Here is a 24,568-nt window from a genome sequence, read left to right as displayed (position 1 = left end):
TGTCCCTAGAGTGGCCGAGCAGGTACTCAACGGAGCCCACCTGGCAGGTGTATCGTTCTGTTCCCCCCCACAGAGCTGCCTCTTCTGTCTTGAATCCAGAGAGGCCATTTATTCTTGATTTCCTGGTACGAGCCTCACCACGAGGGCCTGCTTTCCTCATTGGGTGTCAAGAGATTTGTGAGGCTGCCAGAACTAATCTCTTTGAACCAGATCTGGCCCCATGTTTTCCTGGGGGAGTGTCAGGCAGGCATGTGAAGGATTAGCGTTCTGAAACCCAGAGCTTTAAACCACCTGCCAGACCTACAAGACAGGAAATTCCCCCTAAATACCTTGCAGCCCCCATGGAGCCCGGAAATCTCCAACCATGTTCTTCTTCCTCATACTTAAGATGGGGCCATCGCTGGAGACAGAACCTTGCCAAGACTTGGGTGTAGCCTGAAACTCTTCTGAGGACTTGTTGTTGTTGTTGTTGTTGTTGTTGTTGTTGTTGTTGTTGTTGTTGTTGTTGTTGTTGTTGTTGTTGTTGTTAAAGCCACCAGAATTCTATGTGGTATCATAGACAGAGTGCCAGGCTACAACTCAGGAGATCTGGATTCGAATCCCTGCTCAATCATGGAAGCTCACTGGGGGAACAGGTAACGTCATTCCTAAAATATCACACGTGTCTTGAAAGTCCTATCAGGCCACAGCTTGAAGGCACGTATCAAAAACTAACCAAATTCTAGCTGCAGGATTTCCTGGTACGGTCAGCTACCTACTGAGTTCGGGTAGCTGTATCATAAATAATTCAATCAATAAAAATAAAAACAAATAAATCCAAAGTCCCACATTTAGTGGAGGGCTCTGGCTATGGAACCATGACGCTCCATGAAAAGAAACTTGATACATTTTAAAGTTTTTTTTTAAAAAAAGTTTAATGTATTTTAAATTATTATTAGAGTTTAATTTCTTTTCGATTTTATAATCTTAAATTTTACCTATTTTAGCTTTGTGAGTCGCCTTAAGTCCCCTAATGAAGGGAAAGGCAGCCTATAGATGACACTAAATAAATAAATAGTTTAATACTAGCTACTATAATTAGAGAGATGCACCAGCTGGGTGGAAAGTAGACCTTTTTCATACACAGCAAAGGGTGAAATTTCTCGGGTGCTGGAATCATCCTCTAGATAGAAAGAGGAATAAAAGGAAATGTGGCTGGTGCTGAGTTCTAGAACACTTGGATGTAACGTTTGGAAAGTTAAGCGTAGTTACAGGCGTTGTGTCGAAGCACCCCGAAAGGTAGTTATAGTTACAGCTGCAATTTTCAAGAAGCAACTCTTTGTTTTCTCCATTTCTCTAAAGTAGCTTTAAGAGTGACCTTAAAAAAAAACACCTAGATTTCTAAACACTGTTGTTCTAAAATTCAAAAAGAGCTTGTCTTCTGTCATTATCTCAACAATTCAACAGCACACGAGGTCCAGAGGTAGCGACCCCTTGAACAAGGCAGGATATTCCTTTTCCACCACTGAGTGAGGCCATGCTCCTGTTAACTACTAATGTAACTTTTTAAAGTTACATTAGTTACATTACAAAATAAATTTTACACTATTAAAAAAAATAAGTTTTACAACTTCTTTATCTACAAGAGCAGTGTAATTTACTTATGCAGTCACGGTTGGGAAAAGGAATTAAAATAACAGATTTCTCTGTTACTAGTTACTTCCAAACTCTGACTTGGAATGATAGAAAGCAGTTCCTCAGAGGCAGAGAAACTGAGAAACCAGTTTCTGCTCCCTTTCTCACTGAACTGGGAAAGAGGAGACTGACAGCTTAAATGAGATGGAAAGGTGGGGAGACAAACAGTGTCAAACATTTATTTATTTATTTATTTATTTATTTATTTATTTATTTATTTATTTATTTATTTATTTATTTATTTATTTATTTACTTACTTACTTACTTACTTACTTACTTACTTACTTACTTACTTACTTATTTATTTACTTACTTACTTACTTACTTACTTATTTATTTATTTATTTATTTATTTATTTGATTTATATCCCGCCCATCTGGTCTGGTCAACCACATGGGAAACAGAGGTTGGCACGTTTTTTATAAAGCCCTTCCACAGGGCACGTGAGTTTTAGGCAGGTTCAAATCAAACCAGAAATCAACTAGGGCTCAGTTTCAGAAACTCTTTCGAACGTTCAACCAAACCAAAACAAAACAAAACAGTAGGACCCCCTTACGTACGGTATCAGTATCTACTGAGTCACTTAAATCCAGCTGGGAAATATTAAAATAAAAATTCTAGAAATGGTCTAAAGGCGACGCTACCAGAACTGACCCCTAGAGAGAGACAAAGCCCATGCTATGTCTAGACTTTCTTGTTCAAATAGCATTTGCTATAATCTACAGTGGTGCCCCGCATAGCGACGATAATCTGTTCCGAAAAAATCGTCACTATACGGATTCGTCACTATGCGGGGCAAAAAACCCCATAGGAACGCATTAAAACACGTTTAATGCGTTCCTATGGGGAAAAACTCACCTTTAAGTGAAAATCCTCCATCCGGCCGCCATTTTTGGTGCCTCTAAAGCGATGCAACACAGCGGGCGGCCATTTTGGAACCGCCGATCAGCTGTGCTTCGGCACTTTCTCTCTCTCTCTCCCTTGCAGGTCCAGCCTGGGCAGGGAGACTGAGGCACCGCACCGCCACGGCCAGGGTGGCGGCATGGTGCCTCAGTCTCCCTGCCCAGGCTGGAGTTGCGAGGGGAGAGAGAGAGAGAGAGAGCAGCGAAGTCGGCGGGGTTTTGCGAAGCTGGCTTCCCCGCGATCTTTGCAACTCCCCCACCCATCAGCTGTGCTTCGGGGCTCTCTTTCGGCGGGGCCTTTGGGATGATCGTGGGGAAGCACTTCCCCACGATCATCGCAAAGCGATTTCCCCCCATTTAAAACATTGCAATGTGATCGCTTTTGCGATCGCAAAAACTCCATCGCTATGCGGATTCATCGTTAATCGGGGCGCTCGTTAAGCAAGGCACCACTGTTCATTTTTTCTGACTCCGCTGAGGGCTTGGAACAGATCCCCTGCAGAGTTATGTGTATCAAGACAACTTACTCCCCGGAGAAGAGGCTGGTGGATCCCTGGAATGCATGGAACTACATTGGACCCTCGACTTACAGACGGCTCGACTTACAGACTTTTCGAGTTACAGACTTCTCTGGCTGCAAAATTTAGATTCGATTTGCAGCCAGAGAATCAACTTACAGACCAGAAAAAAACCAAAATGGAATAAAAATAAAATAAAAACCACTGGTTATGGGATTAATCGGTTTTCAGTGCATTGTAGGTCAATGGAGATTTGACTTACAGACTTTTCGACTTGCAGCCACCATTCCAATACAGATTAATTCCTTAAGTAGAGGGTCCACTGTACATGCAGACGACAGGGGACCCTGACTCACCTCTTTAAATCAACATCTTTCTGGACATGTTCTGAAGTTCTGAGTTTGAATGCTGCTCTCTCGGCACTGCAGGCAGAAATAGGGCCTGCCGCCCTGCCATTCCCAGGCACCTGGAAGAGAGAGAGAGATAGAAGGCCTTCCCAGTAAGATTTCCCAAGATATGCCTGAGCTAGGATTTTGCTAGGCTTGACCCATCCTGGAGAACCGCATAGTGTCCCTAATTCATTATCCAGAGTGAAAAAAAAAAGTCAAAAAGCTTTTAGCACTCCACCCTTGCTCAGATGAACCAGGAAGCCACTCTTTAAAGAAGTGAACAAAAAAGCAAAGACTTCAAGAAGGACTATCAACACTCTGACATCATATGGAACGGAATAGACAGGGAAAAAAGAAAAATCAACACCTTGCTGAAACCGATCATCCTCCGTTGAACATGGTGCCAGCTTTACTCTTGTGTCTCCTGAGCGCCAGCGTCCAAGGTAAGAGGTTGAGGGACAGTCTCATAGACTCTTACATAGATTTAGAGTTTTTATAAACTAGGCTTATTGTGTCGAAAGTAGCCATGGATGGAAGGGACTGTTCCAGCGTCTGACAGAGCTTTGACTGGGTGGTGGTGGGTGGTTCTTCTTGTTCTCCATCTAAATAAAAGTAGACCTTCCGTTATCAGCTCTGGCCCTAAAAAGCAAAAGTAAAAAGAGAAGATATTTGTTTTCTTTTTAAAGTAGTAATACAAGTTATTTGAGATCAATTTAAAAACACCATTCATATGCTGGATATTTCTCATGAGTTGCTGCATAAGGAGAAATTCTTTAAAAAAGAAATTGGCTTAAAAAAAGCATGTGCTGATGTTGAGATTTTAGGGAACTTCTAACCGTGACCATCATTTATGCTCTATGATGGTGGTTCACTCAAAATATGCCGCCTGTATTTGTCCAGCTCCAGGTGAGCCATTTAAAGTAACACTCTTCTGAGTCCACACTCCCCCCCACCCTGCCAAGGAAGCTTTTGAATTGTCCTCAGCTGGGATATAGGCTGCACACTGAGGGCAAGTCTAGACTGGAACATAGATCAATATATGAATCACTGTTGGTACAGTTTGGCTTGAACCAAATGATGGCATCCACACTTGTTTCTACTTAGATCAAAATTATTTGTTTAATTGTTGTAGTGCTCTAACAGTTGAGAAGTTTTTTTCCTCATATTCAACTGAAATCTGGCTTCATGTAGCTTGAGCCCATAATTATGTGTCCTGCACTCTGGGATAATCGAGAACAGATCTCGGCATTCCTTTGTAGGACAGCCTTTCAAATATTTGGAAAGTGCTATCCTGTCACCCCTCACACTTCTTTTCTCAAGGCTAAACAGGCCAGGTTCCTTCCGTCTTTCCTCACAGGGCTTGGTTTCCATTTCCTCTGCTGAACTTGTTCCAGTTTGTCAGCATCCTTCTTGATGTGTGGTGTCCAGAACTGGACACAGGATTCTAGATGAGGCCTAGCCAGAACTAACAGAGGGAAACTAGTACCTCACAAGGGGGACATGGTGGTGCTGTGGGTTAAACTGCAGAAGCCTCTGGGCTGCAACGTCAGAAGACCTGCCGTCGTAAGATCGAATCCACGTGACGGAGGGAGCTCCCGTTGCTTGTCCCAGCTCCTGCCAACCTAGCAGTTTGAAAGCATGTAAAAATGCGAGTAGATAAATAGGAACCACCTCGGTGGGAAGGTCACGGCGTTCCGTGTGTAGTCGCGCTGGCCACGTGACCACGGAAGATTGTCTTCGGACAAACGCTGGCTCTACGGCTTGGAGATGGGCATGAGCACTGCCCCCTAGAGTCGGACATGACTGGACTAAAAATGTCAAGGGGAACCTTTACCTTTATCAAGTACCTCACAAGATTTGGAGACTATGCTTCTCTTAATGCAGCCTATAATAGTATTTGGATTTTTTTCAAAGCCACATCGCACTGGTGGCTCCTATTCAGCTCTTGATCTACAACAATTCCAAGATCCTTCTTGCTGTGAGCAAGAAGGATCTTGGAATTGTTGTAGATCAAGAGCTGAAACTAAAACAAGTATCCCTCATATGGCAACTGTATTTTTAATTCCCACAGCCCCCACGTGTGGAGTTGATAAGCAATTCACAATAGATTTATTGAGCTTCTGTTCACATTTCTTTTCCAGTAGGGACAGCTGCAACCTCAAGCTCCACAGTACTGGGAACAACAGGTAGCCCAGCATTAGATCCCTCGAGTTCCCGAATATCTCTCCCCTCAACCACTTCCCCTTCTGAAAGTACAGCTACTGACCACAGTTTGACCACTGAAACCGGCCCCAGCACTTTGAGAGCCGTGACTCCCAGCAGTAGGGAGGAGACCACCAGCACCACCGGTGGCAGGACCACGGCAGCCCAGACCAGACCATCATCGCTGTTTTTCACCACTGGCCACTCCACCAAAGCCACAACAACCGCCCCTGACCCTTCACAAGGACAAATGTCCACGACAGAGTTGGTCACTGTGTTGCCAGCTGAAACCACAAGTGTGAGCAATGCCACCCTCCATGTTGAAACAGAGAGGGACCCCCTTGCATCCCTCACGACCATGTCAGCCACAACTACAACCACGGGCCCCTCAACGGCTACGATGAGGACGCCGACCACGATGGCCAGCACTCTTGCAATGACAACCAGCTCTCTGAAGGCTACGAGTTGCCCTTCAACCACGGAGCCCACCAGCGGCGCCACCAGCCCCGTTTCAGGAACCCCCGACCCGGCCAGCAGCAGGATGTCAGAAGAGACCAGCTCCACAGTCCGGCTATCAGCCACGTCAGAGAGAAAGGCCACTTTCGGTTCAGTGGGAGGTCCTGTTCCTTCATGGATGGGAACCTCTGGAGCAGAGCTGGTTTCTCCCTCACCGTCCCTTCCTGGATTGGAAAGCCCCTCCACCCTCAGCCCCGTGGCTTTGACCGTCCCTCCCACCACTTCACCGATGGAAGCCACAACTACAGTGCCAACGACTTCCCTCACCAGCACTACCAGTGGCAGGACCACGGCAACACAGACCAGCTCAACGTGGCTGTTTTTCACCACTGGCCACTCCACCGAAGCCACAACAACCGCCCCTGACCCTTCACAAGGACAAACGTCCACAACAGAGTTGGCCACTGTGTCGATGGCTGAAACCATGCATGTGAGTAGCACCACCTCCCACGTGGAAACAGAGAGGGACCCCCTCTCATCCCTCGCGACCGCTTCAGCCACAACCACCACCACGGGCCCCTCAACAGCTACCACTTCACCGATGGAAACAACAACCACAGTGCCAACAACCTCCCTCAACACTCTAGAAGCGTATCCGAGTACAGCCGTCCGAGAGACCACCCATCTCTCCAGTGTAAGACTGACCACACAAGCAACCACTTCAGCCGAGACGTCCGTTCCACCAACAACCCCACGGCCAACATGGGAACCATCGACCAGACCTGGAGGTAAAAGTGTCGACTTTTCACATTGGCCTGAATCCCTGCCCTTCGCCCCTTTCAGCCTCGTGGGTCTTCATCCCTTGCTTGTTTACGGTGGCTCTCCTCAGCCGAGAAACCCCTTGGGATGCTCAGAACGGTGGGTTGGATCCTGGTACAGACTCTTGGCATCTTCTCTTCTGCTCCATGTTTCTTTTCAGGGTCTTGCCTTCCTTCCTTCCTTCCTTCCTTCCTTCCTTCCTTCCTTCCTTCCTTCCTTCCTTCCTTCCTTCCTTCCTTCCTTCCTTCCTTCCTTCCTTCCTTCCTTCCTTCCTTCCTTATCAGAGGAGTGAACAATTTAAGATTATGGCTATATATGAATTAAAGGTAAAATTAACGATGAATTTAAATGTTCAGCTAATGATACTGTTTTTGAGCAGAAGTGGTCTACTTCAACAGTAAGAGGTATATAAACTCAACCTGCCGTTTCATGTCCCCGGAGTCTTTTTCCCAAAAGTAAATGGGCAAAGGTGTTATTTTTCGGTCTGCTCCAGGCTGGGGTTTGGGAAGGCCAAGGGCGACACGCGGACCATTGCCATTGCAGGATGTCTCCGTGACAAATGATTCATAGTTCAAGAGGCATGTTGAGTTTTTGTTCATGTTCTTTTTGTAGCTACGACGACAGGGGCTTCTCCGTCCTCTGCTCTACTGGCCACCACAGCCGTTCTTTCCTCCAGTCCTCCCGCTCCCTCGCCTGGCGAAACCACATCTGAGTCCACAAAAGCAGTGACCGATTCTCCGGCGCCAGAAGAACTGACCAGCCCATCAAGAGGTCACCATCCCATCTCTACCAGTGAGGCCACGTCTGTGGCCATCCGGTTGACGCCATCCAATACAGTCACACCTACCACTCTCCCCTCATCCACTTTCCCTTCTGAAAGTACAGCTACTGACCACAGTTTGACCACTGACACCGGCCCCAGCACTTTGAGAGCGGTGACTACCAGCAGTAGGGAGGAGACCACCAGCACCACCAGTGGCAGGGCCACGGCAGCACAGACTAGACCAGCATCGCTGTTTTTCACCACTGGCCACTCCACCGAAGCCAAAACAACCGCCCCTGACCCTTCACAAGGACAAACGTTCACAACAGAGTTGGCCACTGTGTCGAAGGTTGAAACCACGCGTGTGACCACGTCACCCCCAACCACCACTGTGAGCCCTTCATCAGCTACTATGAGGAACCCAGCCACGATGGCCAGCACCCTCGCAACGGCAACCAGCTCTATGAAAGCTACAAGTGGCCCTTCAACCACGGAGACCACCAGCGGCGCCACCAGCCCCATTTCAGGAACTACAGACCTGGCCAGCAGCAGGGCTTTAGAAGAGGTCAGCTCCACAGTCCGGACATCAGCCACGCCAGACACAAAGGCCACTTTCGGTACTGTTTCTTCATGGGTGGGAACCACTGGAGCAGAGCTGGTTTCTCCCTCACCGTCCCTTCCTGGATCGGAAAGCCCCTCCACCCTCAGCCCCGTGGCTTTGACCGACCCTCCTCCCACCACTTCACCGATGGAAACCACAACTACAGTGCCAACGACCTCCCTCAACACTCCAAAAGCTTATCCGAGGACAGCGGTCCAAGAGACCAACCATCTCTCCAGTGTAAGACCGACCACAGAAGAGACCACTCCAGCCGACACCTCCTTTCCACCAACAACCCCACGCCCAACATGGGAACCATCGACCAGACCTGGAGGTAAACGCGTCTTGACTTTTCACATTGGCCTGAATGTAATCTAATCTAATCTAATTCTTTTCAGGGTCATCCATCCACCCTTTCTTCCTTCCTTCCTTATCAGAGAAGTGAACAATTTATGTCCCTATATGAATTAAAGGCAAAATTAAAAATAACTTAAAAGGTTCAGCTAATTATACTATTTTTGAGCAGAAGTGGGCTATTTCAATAGTCATATTTTGGCCATTTCCTAGCTCCACTTTATTAGACATGGGGGGACATAAATTGCATGCCATGAAGTGTTGCATTGATTGAATTTCTCCACAATCACAGAATATTTGTCCTGCATCCAGGTTTCCCCATTTTACTTGGTTCTTCCTTGATCTTACTACTTCTCTTTCTAATTTCTTTATGTTTGTTCTTTTTGTTCTCCTTAGGTTTAGCCTCTGGTTTGATATTTAGAGCTTGAGATGTGTGCGAGAAACTGTTGCTCGATTGTAGCTGTCATCTTTGGTGTTTGTGTGTTGGTTTCCATGAAGTGGATGTGTTTGCTCCTGTAACACCCTATTTCATTCCTTATTTGTTAGCACCTCTCAGATTACTTCTGGAGAGGCAATGCCTGCCATATAACAGAGGGTAGGTTTCAGGTAGCCGGTAATAAACCTGCATGATTCATGAAGAGCTTCGTCCATTTGTTTGGCATGTGCTGCTTTGTACCATATGGCAAGAGCAGCAGAAGGACAAAGCAGTTGTTCTTAGGGTTTGTGGGTGTGCACCCTAGTCTGACCCAACCAGTTTTCTATGCATGTTATTTTGGACTGGCAGCTTTCTGTTTCGTGTTTAGACAATGTTTTTTGTAGGCCTGCGGTCAATCTAGAGTGACACCCAAATACTTTGGGTTGGGGCAATGTTCCAAAATCTAGTCATCCCAGCTAACTCAGAGCTTCCTCTCTGCTTCTCTCTTTTTTAATTTATTTTCAAAAATTAAAAGTATAATACAAATTCAATAGTGACTACACAGTGCACATTGAACTTTCCTGACTCATGCTACCTTGTGACTAGGTGACCAGTACTGTCAATTTCTGTCCTTTTTCACCCCATTCCTCTCCAAACGTACATAGAAGAGACATACTCTAAGTATAAATTCCATACATCTTTGAAATCATTAGACTTTACCATTCTTATTATTATTTTCATTTCACACGTTAACTTACCATTAATTGCTTAAGCTCCACATTTCTTTATACTAATCTTCAAGATCAATTTGTCGCTTTTCTAATTCTTTGCAAGTATTAGTCTTACTACTGTAAACATTATAACAATGAACGCTTTCCAATCTTTTTTTAGATGATCATTCTTCATTTTTAGATGGTCATTCCCTGCTTCTCTATCCTTTCAGTAGAAGACACACACCTGTGTTTTCAAAAGCTTTGGGTTTCATCTGTTTTTTTTTTTTTTTAATAATATAAGGATCTTCTGATGCAGGGGTTCATATCTTTTTAGAGTTAATTCACAGGATGAAGCGCAAAGAGAAGGGGAAATTACAGTCTCCTAAAGACAAAGCAGCTCAATGCATTTGAGGTACAGATATGTTAATTTTAGGCTCCATAAATGGATGATCAGGGAGCTGGAAACCAAGCCTTATGAGGAAAGGCTGAAAGAATTGGGCATGTTTAGCCTGGGGAAAAGAAGGCTGAGGGGTGATAGGATAGCCCTTTTCAAATATTTGAAAGGCTGTCATACAGAGGAGAGGTAGGATCTGTTCTCAATGAGAGTGCAGGACATGTAAAATGGGCTTAAGATAGGAAGCCAGATTGACACTGAATAATCAGAAAAACTTCTTAAAAGTTAGAGCAGTATGACAATGGACCTCAGGAGGTGGTGAGCGTTCCAGCGCTGGAGGCCTTCAAGAGAAAATTGGACAGCCATCTATCAAGTTGAGCCCCTTCCATTTGTCTTCCTGTTGTCAGGCTGGATTTTAAGCAATACCAAATTTTTCTGTGTATAAGACGCCCCCATGTATAAGACGCCCCCACTTTTCTAACCCAAAATTAATAGATCTAAGTGGGGGTTAGCAAGTGTAGGGGGAATGGGATCAAAGTGCTGCCGGATCCGCGGGGCTTAGCAAAAGGAGGGGGAAAGAGATCAAAGCAATCCTGCAACTGCACAATCATTTTGATCCCTTTCCCCCTTATGCAGCCATGGGATTGCTTTGATCCTTTCCCCCCTCCTTTTGCTAAGCCCCATGGGACTTAGCAAGCAGAGGGGGAAACAGGGATCAAAGCGATCCTGCAGCACTTTGATCCCTGCTTTCCTTTTGCTAAGACTTAGCAAGTGGAGGGGAAAGCAGGGATCAAAGCAATCCTGCGGGAACAATTTGATCCCTGCTTTCCCTTCCACTTGTTTTTGTACTCCCCTCAGCTTACTTCCATGTATAAGTTGACCCGCAATTTTTAGTCTAAAAATTTTAGACAAAAGTATAGTCTTATATATGGAAAAATACAGTAAGTGGAGGAGAGGGTTGTCTCAAGAATCCTATCTTTTATTTAATCTATAGCTTTTTAAAAATGGGTTTAAAAAGTTTTCATTAATATTGACCAATGTTTGAATGTTTGCATTTTAAATATAGGTTTTAGAATATTTTTTAAAGTGTGGCTATACTTTCCAATGGTTGTGAACCACGCTGGGTCTCCTATGGGAAAAAATAGCAAGCAAATGAACATACAAACAAACAAATTTAATTTGGATCCCTGCATTGAGCCGGACGCCACACTTGATAACCTTATAACTGCCTTTCAACTGCATTATTCCATGGACTTATGATTTATGAATTCTGGTCCTCTTCCTCTGGATACTCAATCACACACACACTTCCTGTATGACAAACAGACACACACACAAAAGAGGGCATTCTCCGAAAGGGGCTATGCATATAGTGCAATTAAAACAATGAGTTTGTTTGTTTGTCAGTCGGCTTAATTAATTAATTAATTTCTGCACCGCCCGTCTGGCTACCCAGGCCGCTCTAATGAACAAACACAGTGCTGTGCTTCTTTCCCCACCCTGTTTGCTGCCGCAGGTGGAACCCGCCTCATTTTGTCAGTAGGGCTGACCACTTCCTTGAACATTACAGATCCCACGCTCAGGGCTGCCGTTTTGGAAAAGGTGAGATTTCACAATTAACCTCCTACTTGGGCTGCAAGTGGGGAGGGAGGAGGGAGGGCATCTGCAGGACCTCTCTGGTGCATCGGCCTCCAGCCCTGAAAGCACATTCTCACATGCATGCAGTTCAGTGTTTCATTGTTTTGATTGTGCAAGACAGTAAGGGTAAAGGTAAAGGTTCCCCATTTAGTCCAATTGTGTCCGACTCCAGGGGGCAGTGCTCATCCCTGTTTCCAAGCTGTAGAACCAGCGTTTTGTCTGAAGATAGTTTCCGTGGCCAGTGCGGCTAGACACAAGCCGCCCCATGGATGCTGAAAAACTCGTATTATAGTGAACGCTATATATATCATGGTCTCTGGCTCCTTCTAGTGGCCAGGTCTGGTAATGACATCGCAGAAATGTATTTCTCTAGCTCATTGGTTCTCAAGCTGGGGTTCCCAGATGTTCTTGGACTGCAATTCCCAGAATTGCCCACATGTGTGCATGTGCTGCATGCGTGGGAGTGCGTGCATGCAGGCAGGGGAGATCTGTCTCCATGGTCTGGTCCTGCCAAGGCCATGGCGTGGTACCAGGCCACGGACTGTGGGGGTTGGGGACCCCTGCTTTAATAGGTAGAGGAGCAGGTACATCCACAAGATAGCCTTGAAAACAAAAGAATTTCCCGAGTTATCGTGGACAAGCTGCTAAAACAGACAATCTATAGTAAATGATAAAAAATGTCATCTTCAGTACCCTTATACAATGACAGCAGCCATTTTTTGGACAAATCTAGCAAATCTTTGTCATTGCTATAGCAAAACAAAAGCAAAACCAAGGACAAAAATGGAATATTTCTTGAAAACTCACATTGACCAAAATCCTGTTGCACAGTTAAGAAAAAGTTGTATACCTTTAGCAACGAATGAGAGGGAGTTAAGAAATTTTCTCAAGTATTTTCTGTGGCATGCTGCTGGGCCTGATACCCAAACCACAGCGCTATCTGGCAACTCAGCCTGCAATAAATAAAGGACACAATTTCTTAACTTTCTGCCAGTCTCCGCTAAATTTACGTGTTCTGTGTAACTGTGCATCAGGATTTTGGCCAATGAAACAAATTTGTTAGTCTTCAGGGTGCTACGGTGGTTTTTCTTCTAATATTTTTCATATTTTCAGTCCGCAGATAAGTGCATCAGTGGATATTTACTCTGAGGATATGAGGCCATACAGAGTAGAAAATATGAAAAACATTAGAAGAAAAATTCCCAAAATACATATTTCAAATGATGAAGTTAACAGAAGTGACCACTAGAGGGAGGCAGAGACCATGCTATGTGTAGCATTCATTAAAGAAATGTATTTCCGTAATGTCATTAGCTGAACTGGCCACTAGAGGGCACGAGAGACCTTACTATGTATAGTGTTTGCTTTTTAAAAAAGCATTCACTATAATCTGCATTTTTCAGCACTTATGTATTTCATACAAATCATAGAAAAGTGAAGTTGGACGGGGCCTACAAGGCCATCAAGTCTAGCCCCCTGCTCAACGCAGGAATACAAGCAAAGCATATCTGCCAGGTGATTTATTTATCTCATTTTAACTCCACTGGGTTTAAGGTGTGGGTTTGTGGCTCACCTTTCTCTCTTCTATTTTCATCACAATCCTGTGAGAACTAAATCAGGACGACAGTGTCTGACTGGCCCAAGGTGACTCAGTGAGTCTTAAGGTTGAATGGGGATTTGAACCCAGGTCTCCGGAGTTGTAGCCGAAACAGACGAGCCTGGTAACCTCTCTGAAAACTACAATGATTTGTAAATATTCCAGAAAGGTGTGAAATTTAACCTGTTTGAACTTGGTCAGTGCCATCATCTTTAAGAAAACCAGGGAGTAAAAAAAATAAAAAACAAAAAACCGACAGCAACCGGTCTCTAAACTTCCCCTTTCAACTAAGTTTCCTGTCAGTAGCTTAAGAGCAGGAAATCACAAAAAACGACATTTAAAAATGTTGATAGAATTAAAAAGCCTCTTATCATATTCACATACTTCATTATTTTTTTTAAAAAAATGTTTTCTTCCCTCTAGCTTTGTCAGAATCTGCCGTCAAACTTCTCCCATCCTGGCTTCACTGTAACATGGATAGGACATCAAGGGAAATGAAAAAGCCTTGCCTCGAAAGAACGTCTTGATATCCACATTTTGTTTGTTTGTTTGTTTTGTATCTTGAGAAATCTGTTTTTACTTCAATCACAGAACACTTCTGACGATGACATTCTGGCTTCAGTAATGAACGGTGGCAGTGGCATAAAGCAGACCTCCCACCACCCCTGTAAGCACTCCCTCCCCCGCACAGTCCATTTGCGCCTGCGCCCACCTTTCTCCTTAAAAAGGGACCCAAGGCAGCTTACGTCATTGAAATGCAATATTTAAAGCTGAAAATAATGAGGATACAATGGTGGTTTGCATCCTTAAAAGCCATGTAGCCAGCCACTTGTGTAGGCAGTTGCTCAGGGAAAGCTTGCCTGAAGAGAGTCTTTGCCTGCCTATGGAAGGACAGCCAAGACGGGACCAGCCAGGCCTCAAGATACCATCCTTGGCAAATAAAATAAAATAAAAGCCAACCACAAGGCCTCTACACAATTATGCACCAAAAAGGCCTCCCCCCCCACCAGGGTAAAGATCAATTTATCATACCAGTTCATGGGGGAAAAATCCTGTTGCAGAGTTACGCCTGCAGAAAGTCTACGGCGTTACAAACAGTGGCTTCTCGTTGCTAATTAACAAGTCCCTGCTTGCATTTTCTGGTGAGTCCCAACCCACGGATCTGGCACTCACTGGAAAATCCAAGTGGGAACTCCTTAATCGGTAGCGAGAAGCCACTCTGAGTGATGCCATTTGTCCTCCGCAGGAATACCAGAGCAGCAGGATTATGCCCTATGTACGTGAAGTGTCCTGGTTCAGATCACGTGCACACACACACACACACACACACACACACACACACACACACACACACACACACACACACACACACACACACACACACACACACACACACACACACACACACACACACACACACACACCTAAAATTCCACCAGCCAGTTGTTTGGAGAAGTTGTTATTTAGTTGTTAAGTCGAGTCCGACTCTTGGTGACCCCATGGATCAGAGCACGCCAGGCCCTCCTGTCTTCCACGGCCTCCCGGAGTTGGGTCAAAGTTTGGAGAAGTAGACTATATACTAAATCCAGGTCTCTTGCTTGCTGTTGCAAACAGCCAGTTAGAATTTCGGTTTTCTAAAAAAAGGTTCTACAAGAGCATTCCTTAACTCCTGGCCAGGTCATTCTGGGGAATTCTTGGACCTGTAGGCTGAAAAGCCACTTGTCCATATTAGCCATGTTTTAATAAATTTGGCAATTCTTTTTTTATATATATCTTTTTTTCCAGAGCCACCTCCATGGGAAAAAACCTGGATTCTCCAGGCCCCATCTTGCATTTCCCTTCCCATTAGAACATTTTCAAACTCCCCAGGCAATTGGTGTCCAGCTTAATGGTTCATAAGTTTACGTAACTCTGTGACGCCACTGCTGGTATCCAGTTCATTAATTTGGAAAGCTACCCGAACGACTTGAAGCCACTTGTCTGCTTTCCCTCCCCTCTGACCTTTACCAGCTTATGCAAGATGCCTGGTCACCCATTAACTCTTCTACTCAGCTTGGTAAAATCAGGAAAACAAATCTGTGAATAATGACCATTTTGGTTAAATGTCACCTTGAAGAATGGTGTGTGCTTCTTGGTGGCAATTCCAGATTTTGAAAAGGTCTCGGGAGAAAAAGCTGAAATTTGTCAGTGCTGCTAAGTCTGTGTGTTCCTTAGGGATTCAATCCGTCTCATATTTGATCTTCCTCCTTTCCTGCTGCTTTCAACTTTTCCTAGCATTATTTGTCTTTTCCAGCAAATCTTGGTTTCTCGTTATGCACCGAAATATGATAGGTGACATTTCATTGTTTTTGCTTCCAGAGACGGACAGTTCAAGCACCCAAATGCAATGTCTGATAGTTTGTTTTCTAAAAGTTCTAGCAGCTGTTGCCTTCATTTGGAGCTTATTCAGTTTTCTTTAATGCAAATCTAAGATCTTCATTTGGAGCTTATGCAACAGGGGTTTTCCTTTAAAATGACAACCAACAATAGCCTTCAAATATCCAGTCTTTCCCCTCCCGTAATTCAATAAATGTTGGCCCAAATCCTATTACTTACATATGCTTGTGTATATCACATAGTGTAAATAGAAGAGGTGAATCGTCACTAGTGAAGAAATCAATGCTTTTATTCCTAGCCACACACCAGTCATGACACTTGACACAAGGCAAGGAATGCTAACACCGACTTTATAAAGAGTGACAATGCACTGCTACCCTGTTTCCCTGAAAATAAGACCTAGTAGGATTTTTCAGGATGCTCGTAATATAAGCCCTACCCCCAAAATAAGCCCCAGTTAAGTAAAACTCTGCCCTTCACCCTTGTGCAGCAACTAGAAGAAGATGAGATGACTGTATTTGAATAATTGCAGATAGATGTATATGAAAAAAATTAAACATCCCCTGAAAGTAAGCCCTAATGCTTTTTTTTGGAGCAAAAATTAATATAAGATCCTGTGTTATGTTCGGGGAAACGGAGTATAATTTACACTGTTTGACTTACTCTGATGTATGTAGGGGTTCTTTTTTGGCCCTGATTCCTCCTATTCATGCATCACAGATATATGGGAGTTGTCTGTAGCTCATCTTTGAGTATGTGAGGCCTTTTGCTTAGAGTCACTATTGCCTTTATTATTTTTCACCGTATTTAGGCTCTATATCTGGTATTCTGAATAGATATTGGTATTATGAGCCTCGTGGCGCAGTGGTTAAAACGCTGTACTGCAGCTAAAACTGTGCTCACGACCTGGGGTTCAAATCCCAGGTAGCCGGCTCAAGGTTGACTCAGCCTTCCATCCTTCCGAGGTCGGTAAAATGAGTACCCAGCTTGCTGGGGGGGGGGGCAATGTGTAGCCTGTATAATGAAATTGTAAAAAAAACCGCCCGGAGAGTGCTTGTAGCACTATGGGGCGGTATATAAGTCCAAAAATAAATAAATAAATGTACGCTTCTAGAAATCGAGCCAAATCTTGGAAAATTCCAGTCTCAAAAGGGAAATACATAATTCATGATGTCTGAACAAAGTTGAAACTTCAAATTCAGCCTTTTGGTTAGGATGAAATCGCATCCCTAACTTTCTACACCTTCCAAGATTCTGCTGATCCTAACAGGGGCCGGTGCGACGTCTGTCTGCATCTCCTGTTCACAAGGCATACTTTACTAGATGGAGCCAAGGCTTGGGTTCCAGGTGAGCAGAGAGCCCTTAATGATTCATGATCTGTGACCTCATCAGGGCAGTTAATGGTCCATGGAAACATTGGCGGAATTAGCATGTTTATACCTTTGTGGCCGCCAAGCGTGACCCGAGACTTCATTGCCATGTACATTCCTAGCCTTGTTCGAGTGGGCGACCCTTCCAGGCAATACCAGGTGACTCATTACAAAGGCATGCCTTGAACCATTGACCTCTTGAGTGCAACGCCTGGTGGGTTTCTTTAAAAAGTTCTGGCAGTTGTTGGGTTCATTGGGAGCTTGGTCTGCCAATACACCCCCTCTATGGTTCTTTCAATTTGCTCCTGTCCCCCCCACCCCATGACAGTTATCAACAAGAAGGAAAATGTCCATCGTTTCTAAGTGGCCAAGCTGATGTGTCTGGAAGCCACAAATGGGGAACACATGCAACAGCACACTTCAGCTTGTGTTGCCCAACCAAGGATATTTCTAGATGGGAGATCTGTATTCCTTCTTCTCTGTCTTTTGATGATGGACTCTGGAAGTTGAGTCATGGCCACTGGACTTCTTACTTGTTAGGCTGAAACGTTTCGCTACACATCCAAGGAGCTTCTTCGGTCTTAGAAGAGTTGGTAGGAGAAGCTTGATATCTCCTCCACGTTGGTTTCACTTCCCCTTGGTCTGAATCCTTACATGGCGGGTGTGTCTAAAAAGCTCAAAAGGATTGTTGTGAAAATCCACCTACCTATATTTTAATTGTATTTTAATTGCTACATAATTTTATTGTATTTTAAATGCTGTAAGCCGCCCAGAGACCTTCGGGTAGTGTGGGCGGCATATAAATTAAATAAATAAAAATAAATTAAATAAATAAATACCCGTGCACTACAAACGCACTAAGGCATAAACTTGTCTACCCAAAAGACCAGACACCAAAACACAACAGGAGCAATACAGTATATGAAGTCCAATGCAAAGAGGAGAAACCAAAGAGCCGCTAAACAGGAGAATGGCCCAGCGCAGGACCACAATAGGGAGCAGTCCTTCATTTGAAGGACAAAGGACACTCCTTTGATAATCCAGATGGACTCGTTTGGGACCCAGAAGAGAAGTGGCTTGAGAGAGAGGGGTCAGGGAGGCCGTACATGTGCATATAGAAAATCCATCCCTCAACAGGGGTGGAGGCCTTAGATACCATCTGTCTCCTATTTATCCTGCTGCCCTTTTTATCCTTCCCCAGAAAGATTAGGACCACAAACACACCAGAAACACCACTGTTAACAACCGTTAATGATCTATGACAATAGGTGGAGAAGGACTGCAGAAGTGGGATTATCCCTCACCCCCATTCCTTTGTCCTACTAAGGAGCCTATTCAGTCCAGGGGGAAGTGGAACCAAGGTGGAGGATCTATCAGGGATCTCCTACTGACTCTCCTCAGACTGAAGAAGCTCCTTGGATGAGTAGCAAAACATTTCAGCCTAACAAGAAATAAGTCCAGTGGCCATGACTCAACCTCCAGATGACCTCACCTGGAGGGATGGAGAATCTTCACAGATATTTTGATGATGATGAGATTTTTATATGAACATGTATTAAATATTAATGTTTTATGTTGTTGTTGTTGAGTTGTTAAGTCGTGTCCGACTCTTCGTGACCCCATGGACCAGAGCCCTCCTGTCTTCCACTGCCTCCTGGAGTTTGGTCAAATTCATGTTGGTCACTTCAATGACACCATCCAGCCATCTCGTCCTCTGTCGTCCCCTTCTCTCCTCTTGCCTTCACTCTTTCCTAACATCAGGGTCTTTTCCAGGGAGTCTTCTCTTCTCATGAGATGGCCAAAGGATTGGAGCCTCAGCTTCAGGATCTGTCCTTCCAGTGGCTGATTTTACTTGAGTCACTGTACTGATTGTATTCAGGTGTGGGTATCAAGGATTAATGTTGTACAGCTGTGTACATGATGAAACTTTGTGTAACAGAAAATGAAGTAATGTATTTTCTGAACTGTACATAAGTCATGTGTAAAATGAACATCTTTATCTGCTGTAAGTGAGATCACTTTTTCCTATGCTGTGTGTTGCTTCATGTCATGGTTATGCTGCCAGAGGAATGTGTATTCTCTATGTATATATGTAAATAGACTCAGTTGTTGGTTTTGCCTCTCTCAGTGTCATAGTGTCATAAGTATCTCTGCTAACCCATATCTCCTTACTCTGCTGATGTTATGAGAATACATGTTATAATCAAAATTCTCAACAGTTTGCAGGACTTCCCAGGAGTCATCTCCTGACGGTCTCTGGTTTAGGAACAAACAGCTTCCTGCTTCCATGTTATATTTGTCCTATCCTTATGCTGACCAGTCAATAGCAAGCACCCACTGTTGTTCACTAAAATAATTGATGCTAAATGATAACTGAAAATGCTGAAAACCTAATGTCAAAGGTCTTGGAAACTGAAATAGCGCTAAACTCCACTGTTCACTACAAATCAGAATTAAATATAAACCAAGGGTTTCAGTAGGATTTTAAAAAATCCAGAATTCTGGTGTTGGCTCTTCTGTCGCTGGGCCAAGATCCGCAGAAACTCTGAAACAAATCCATGTGGCTCACTGCCTCCTTTTTGTTTAACTGGCTTAATTCCCTTGGTGTTTCTGGACACCGCCATCCTGTGTCAGTTTATCCAGAAGTATTTCCCATAGAGTGTAGAGGGAATACACCACAGAATTGCATATTGCTTGTCTTTGCATTTATGATTATGTCTCTTTGTATTTAGCTTTATGAGGATTTTTTAAAATTTTGCCTTTCTGTCCTACAAAGACCAGTGTCTGTACTTGATAGACAGGTAATCATTCCAGCTATGTATATATGGCCAGGGTGTGTATGTGATGCCTGCTCTTGGTTTCCTTCCATCCTTTTAATTTTCTGTGCACACACCTGTCCTCACAGATATAAGATGTGTGCTTGTATATAAACCAGTGGCTAAAGATTTCTGAGAAGACTCCCTGGAAAAGGCTCTGATGTTGGGAAAGTGTGAAGGCAAGAGGAGAAGGGGACGACAGAGGATGAGATGGTTGGACAGTGTCATTGAAGCGACCAACATGAATTTGACCCAACTCCGGGAGGCTGTGGAAGACAGGAGGGCCTGGCGTGCTCTGGTCCATGGGGTCACGAAGAGTCAGACATGTCTAAACAACTAAACATCTAGCTCACTGGAAGGACAGATCCTCAAGCTGAGGCTCCAATACTTTGGCCATCTAATGAGAAGAAAAGACTCCCTGGAAAAGGCCCTGATGTTGGGAAAGTGTGAAGGCAAGAGGAGAAGGGGACAACAGAGGATGAGATGGTTGGACAGGGTCATCGAAGCAACCAACATGAATTTGACACAACTCCGGGAGGCAGTGGAAGACAGGGGTCACGAAGAGTCGGACAAGACTTAATGTCTAAACAGCAACAAATATTACACTCTGGGTGTCAAAGGAAGGGGATTCTAATCCATGAAAGCTCAAGTTGAAATAAATCTATTCGTTTTCAAGGTGTCACTAGATTTTTGGTTTTATATTTTTCTTTATTTTGTTCAGCCTACTGAAACAGGGTAGATAAATAACCCTTTGAAATGCCGGAGGCCAGGATTCAAATCCCCACTCAGCCATGGAAACTCACTTGGGGGAGTGGAACAGGTAAAACCACTCCTTAAATATTTCACTTACTTTGAAAACCGTGTTAAGGCGGCTATAAGTCAGCAGTTCCAGCTTTACAACACAGAACATTCATACACGCAAGCCGCAGGGTTTTAGCTATTGATGACCAGATGTAAATGTAATGGTATAAATCATGGCCATGAGTTGGTGTTAATAAATGAGTTGTCATTTGCATTTCCCATAATGTACCAAGTTGCATGACAGGCATATGACACCTCATTAATTAGCATCAACGTGACACTGTCGTTCAGCCCACTACGCTTAAATTGCCATCATTGTGAGCATCCGTAACGCTTACTGTTCTAACAGCTACAACTGTTTGAGAACAAGTTGTCCTTCAAATAGCCCTGCATTTTATAGCTTTGTAGTATTCTGAATTCTTTGTTACTGAGTTTTAGTATATTGATATCATGAATTCTTTCTTGGGAGTCTTTAATACTTCTACAGAGTGACAAGTTCCAAGGCCTTTGGTACTTTGACAAACCAAAATATTTTGTTGTGATGTGTAATCAAGTCATTTCCAAGCCCTAAGAGGAAAAACTGAAAGACTGTTTAGCCTTGAGAAAAGAAGACAGAGGGGGAGAAAGGATAGCACTCTTCGAGTTGAAAGGCTGCCCTACAGAGGAAGGGCAGGATCTGTTCTCGATCATCCCAGAGTCCAGGACACACCACAATGGGCTCAAGTTTCAGGAAGACAGATTTCGGATGAATATCAGGAAAAACTTCTTAACTGTTAGAGCAGTATGACAATGGAACCAATGACCTCGGGAGGTTGGTGAGCGCTCCAAAGTTGGAGGCATTCGAGAGAAATTTAGACAGATATCCTTTGATTTGGATTCCTACATTGAGCAGGCGTTTGGACTCAATGGCTTTATAGGCCCCTTCCAACTTCATGACTTTGTGAATCTATAACCCTAAGTCGGGCTTCCCAGATATTGCGAGATGTTCAAGGAGTATTTTACCATGGCCACCTCCCAGCTAAAATATATGGACAAACAGAGATTTGAACCCTCTTCGCTTCAGTTGGTACCACTCTATACCAGGCTGGTGAGACCACATTTTGAGTGCTGTGTCCAGTTCTGGTCATCATGACACAAAAACAATGCTGAGGCCCTGGGAGGGGTGCAGAGAAGAGCAACCAAGATGATAAGAGGACCGGAGGCTAAATCCTCTGAAGAATGACTCAAAGAACTAGGGATATTGAGCTTAACGAAGAGGAGACTGAGGGGAGACGTGGTCACCGTCTTCCAAGATCTGAGGGGTTGCCCCAGTGAAGAGGGCATTGATGGATTCTCCATTCCGCCTGAGGGTAGGACAAGAACCGACGGGTGGAAACTCATGGAAACTCGTCAGAGGGAGATCCAACCTGGAAATAAGGAGGGATTTCCTGACGGTGAGAAGCATGAAGCAGTGGAACGGCTTGCCTCCCGATGGGGTGGGTGCCCCATTGCTGGAGGTTTCCAAGAAAAGATGGGACAGCCACCTCTCCGGGATGGTGTGAGGTCTGGGATGGTCGGAGATCTCCTGCCTTGGGCAGGGGGTCTGACTAGAAGACCTTTAAGGTCCCTTCCAGCCCTACGACAATCCTATCACTCTAGTCCAATGCTACCCCCTACTACATCATATTAGCTCTTGAACACAGTGGTTTTCTAGCTTTCCAAACAAGTTAGAACACAGTTTTCAGTCAAATGTACACTTGGGCCCCTTCCACAGGTGGACCTGTTGCAAGAGACTCTTCCCCACCTCGTAGGTGTATGAGGAAATACAAGCTTTTTGGGTCCTTGTGCTTGGTGATCAATGCTCTTTGCAAAATGTCACCATGCATGACGGTCTCGGGCAAATGCTACTGATCATGTTCTTTCAATTTAAAACCTTATTATGGCTCTTTAATTATGCTGGTTTCTTACAGTTTACGGCTGGGCTATGCTGTGAAATTTCCTGAAAGAAATTCCAAATCTACATATGAGAGGAAAAGTCTTAACTAAACTTACTGGAAATTTGCTGGAAGTAAAAGGGCATAAGACTCCGCTGCTGAAGCATTTTGATGCTTTGTTTATGGCCCATTTGAAGTAGGTAGATAAAAGCTTATTATAGCCACTGGCCATTAAAACCACGAACATGTATATTAAAATATGCAACAAAATGATTTAACAATAGACAGGTTTGTACATCTGATAAGGTGATTGGAAGTCGGTTGTTCTAGAGTTTTCTCCTTACGGAGACTTCTTAAGCCCCAAAGGTGGGGTGCGTATATTTTAATAAGTGACCCTCCTCTGCCCCTTTTGACCAATGGGGTATCCTATGTATGTTTTCTGGGATCATGCAAACATTAGGACTTAACATCTGGGGAGGAGATAAAGGTCTGGGAGGCCGTTCTGCCACCACTTCTCCTCTTAGAATCAGGAATCTGTGTGTTATTTTGATGGACCTCAAAAGACAAACTGCAGAGCGTTGGTAACTGCGACACATCAGGTTTTATGCTAACCTATTGAAAATTAGGATTTGCAGCTTGGCTCCTAACCCCAGGAAAAATTCCTATGAATGCCCATGCTCAGAGACACTCAAAATCTGGAAAAGTTATTTTAAAAAGAAAAACCTTTACAGGGTTCTGGTAGCTGTAATTCAAAAAGTTACATTTTTTTCCCAGTCTTTGCCACTCCCTATTGATCCGTAGGACTGTTAGGGTGGCTGATGTCGCTGGGCGAGTTCATAACATGTTTGCGTTGCGGGGGGGAGATCCAGGGGATGCCATGTGCTTCTCCTAAAGCAACTATTCTCGAAATGAACATATCTGTGCGGACATCAAACGTCTCCTCCCTTGAGATGAGCTGGCTTCCATGTTTTCCTCTGTCTCAGGCAGGGATGTGTGGAAGTCTTCGGGACCAAGTCTGAGTCTTGGGGGGGATGACTCCCGAGTCCCCCGACCCTCAAGTCAGAGTCTCGAGTCCTTTTGCCCCGCCCCTCCGAGACTTGGGATTCCGGACTCCCTTAGGGACTTGAAACATGACTCAGAAAAATGGTTCCGAGTCTCAAGTTGTGTTCAAGTCCCCCAACCCCCTGCAAACCCGAGTAGCGTCCACGTCAAGGGAATGGTGCGTCTCAAGTTGGACTTGCAATTTGGGGGTTGGGGTCCCCACCCTGTCCCGAGAGAGGCACTCACAAGATGCCCGACATTAATCCACCCTCAAATTTTCACTGAGGCTGGTCTTGAGAGACTTAAAATCCATGTCAAGGAAAGCTGTGGAGTGGATCTTGCCAGAAAACAGCAGGAGCACTTTTGGCCCTTGAAGGGGCTGCCTGTGGCTTGCAGGCTGAGTGTTGCCCACCCCTGTTGCTAGCAGAACAGAGTACCCGATGTGGGAACGTCATGGTCTCTCCCTCCGTGAAGTTCGTGGTTGACTCTGTCAGGAATCTGTCCTAAGAAACGTCAAAATTGGTATAACTGGGATTTGTTTGATAAGTGTGATTCGGCTCTCTCTTCTAACTTCTGCAAAGCTTGAACCAGCAGGAAAAGAGTCGCTCTCCTGACTTCATCCTACCTTTAGCAAGGCGCGCCTGGTTTATTCCAGCTCTCCGCTTCTGGCACCCTGCGACTTGGTCTTGATGTGGGTTGAATATTGCTGGGAATTGAGGATGTTAAGGGGTGGGGGTGGCGGGTGGCTTAGATTAAATCCTGTCCTTTCCGGCCTTCCCGTTCTAGCAGGTGGATGGGTGGGTGGGTTGGGTGG

At 44.6% G+C, this 24,568-nt stretch overlaps 2 long non-coding RNA genes across 2 annotated transcripts; both read right to left on the bottom strand.

Annotated features, from left to right (window-relative positions):
- Positions 1–2,964: 2,964 nt before the first annotated feature.
- On the bottom strand, positions 2,965–24,553 carry LOC144587971 (uncharacterized). The gene is made up of 2 exons (XR_013543237.1): positions 24,380–24,553; positions 2,965–4,124 (listed from the first exon to the last, which is right to left on the bottom strand). It is a non-coding gene; the product is annotated as an uncharacterized LOC144587971 (long non-coding RNA).
- On the bottom strand, positions 16,673–23,900 carry LOC144587969 (uncharacterized). The gene is made up of 2 exons (XR_013543235.1): positions 18,023–23,900; positions 16,673–17,889 (listed from the first exon to the last, which is right to left on the bottom strand). It is a non-coding gene; the product is annotated as an uncharacterized LOC144587969 (long non-coding RNA).
- Positions 24,554–24,568: the final 15 nt, after the last annotated feature.

The sequence above is a fragment of the Pogona vitticeps genome, chromosome 3 (assembly GCF_051106095.1).
Source record: "Pogona vitticeps strain Pit_001003342236 chromosome 3, PviZW2.1, whole genome shotgun sequence".
Classification (NCBI taxonomy): Eukaryota; Metazoa; Chordata; class Lepidosauria; order Squamata; family Agamidae; genus Pogona; species Pogona vitticeps.
This window is presented reverse-complemented; position numbering and strand designations above follow the sequence as displayed.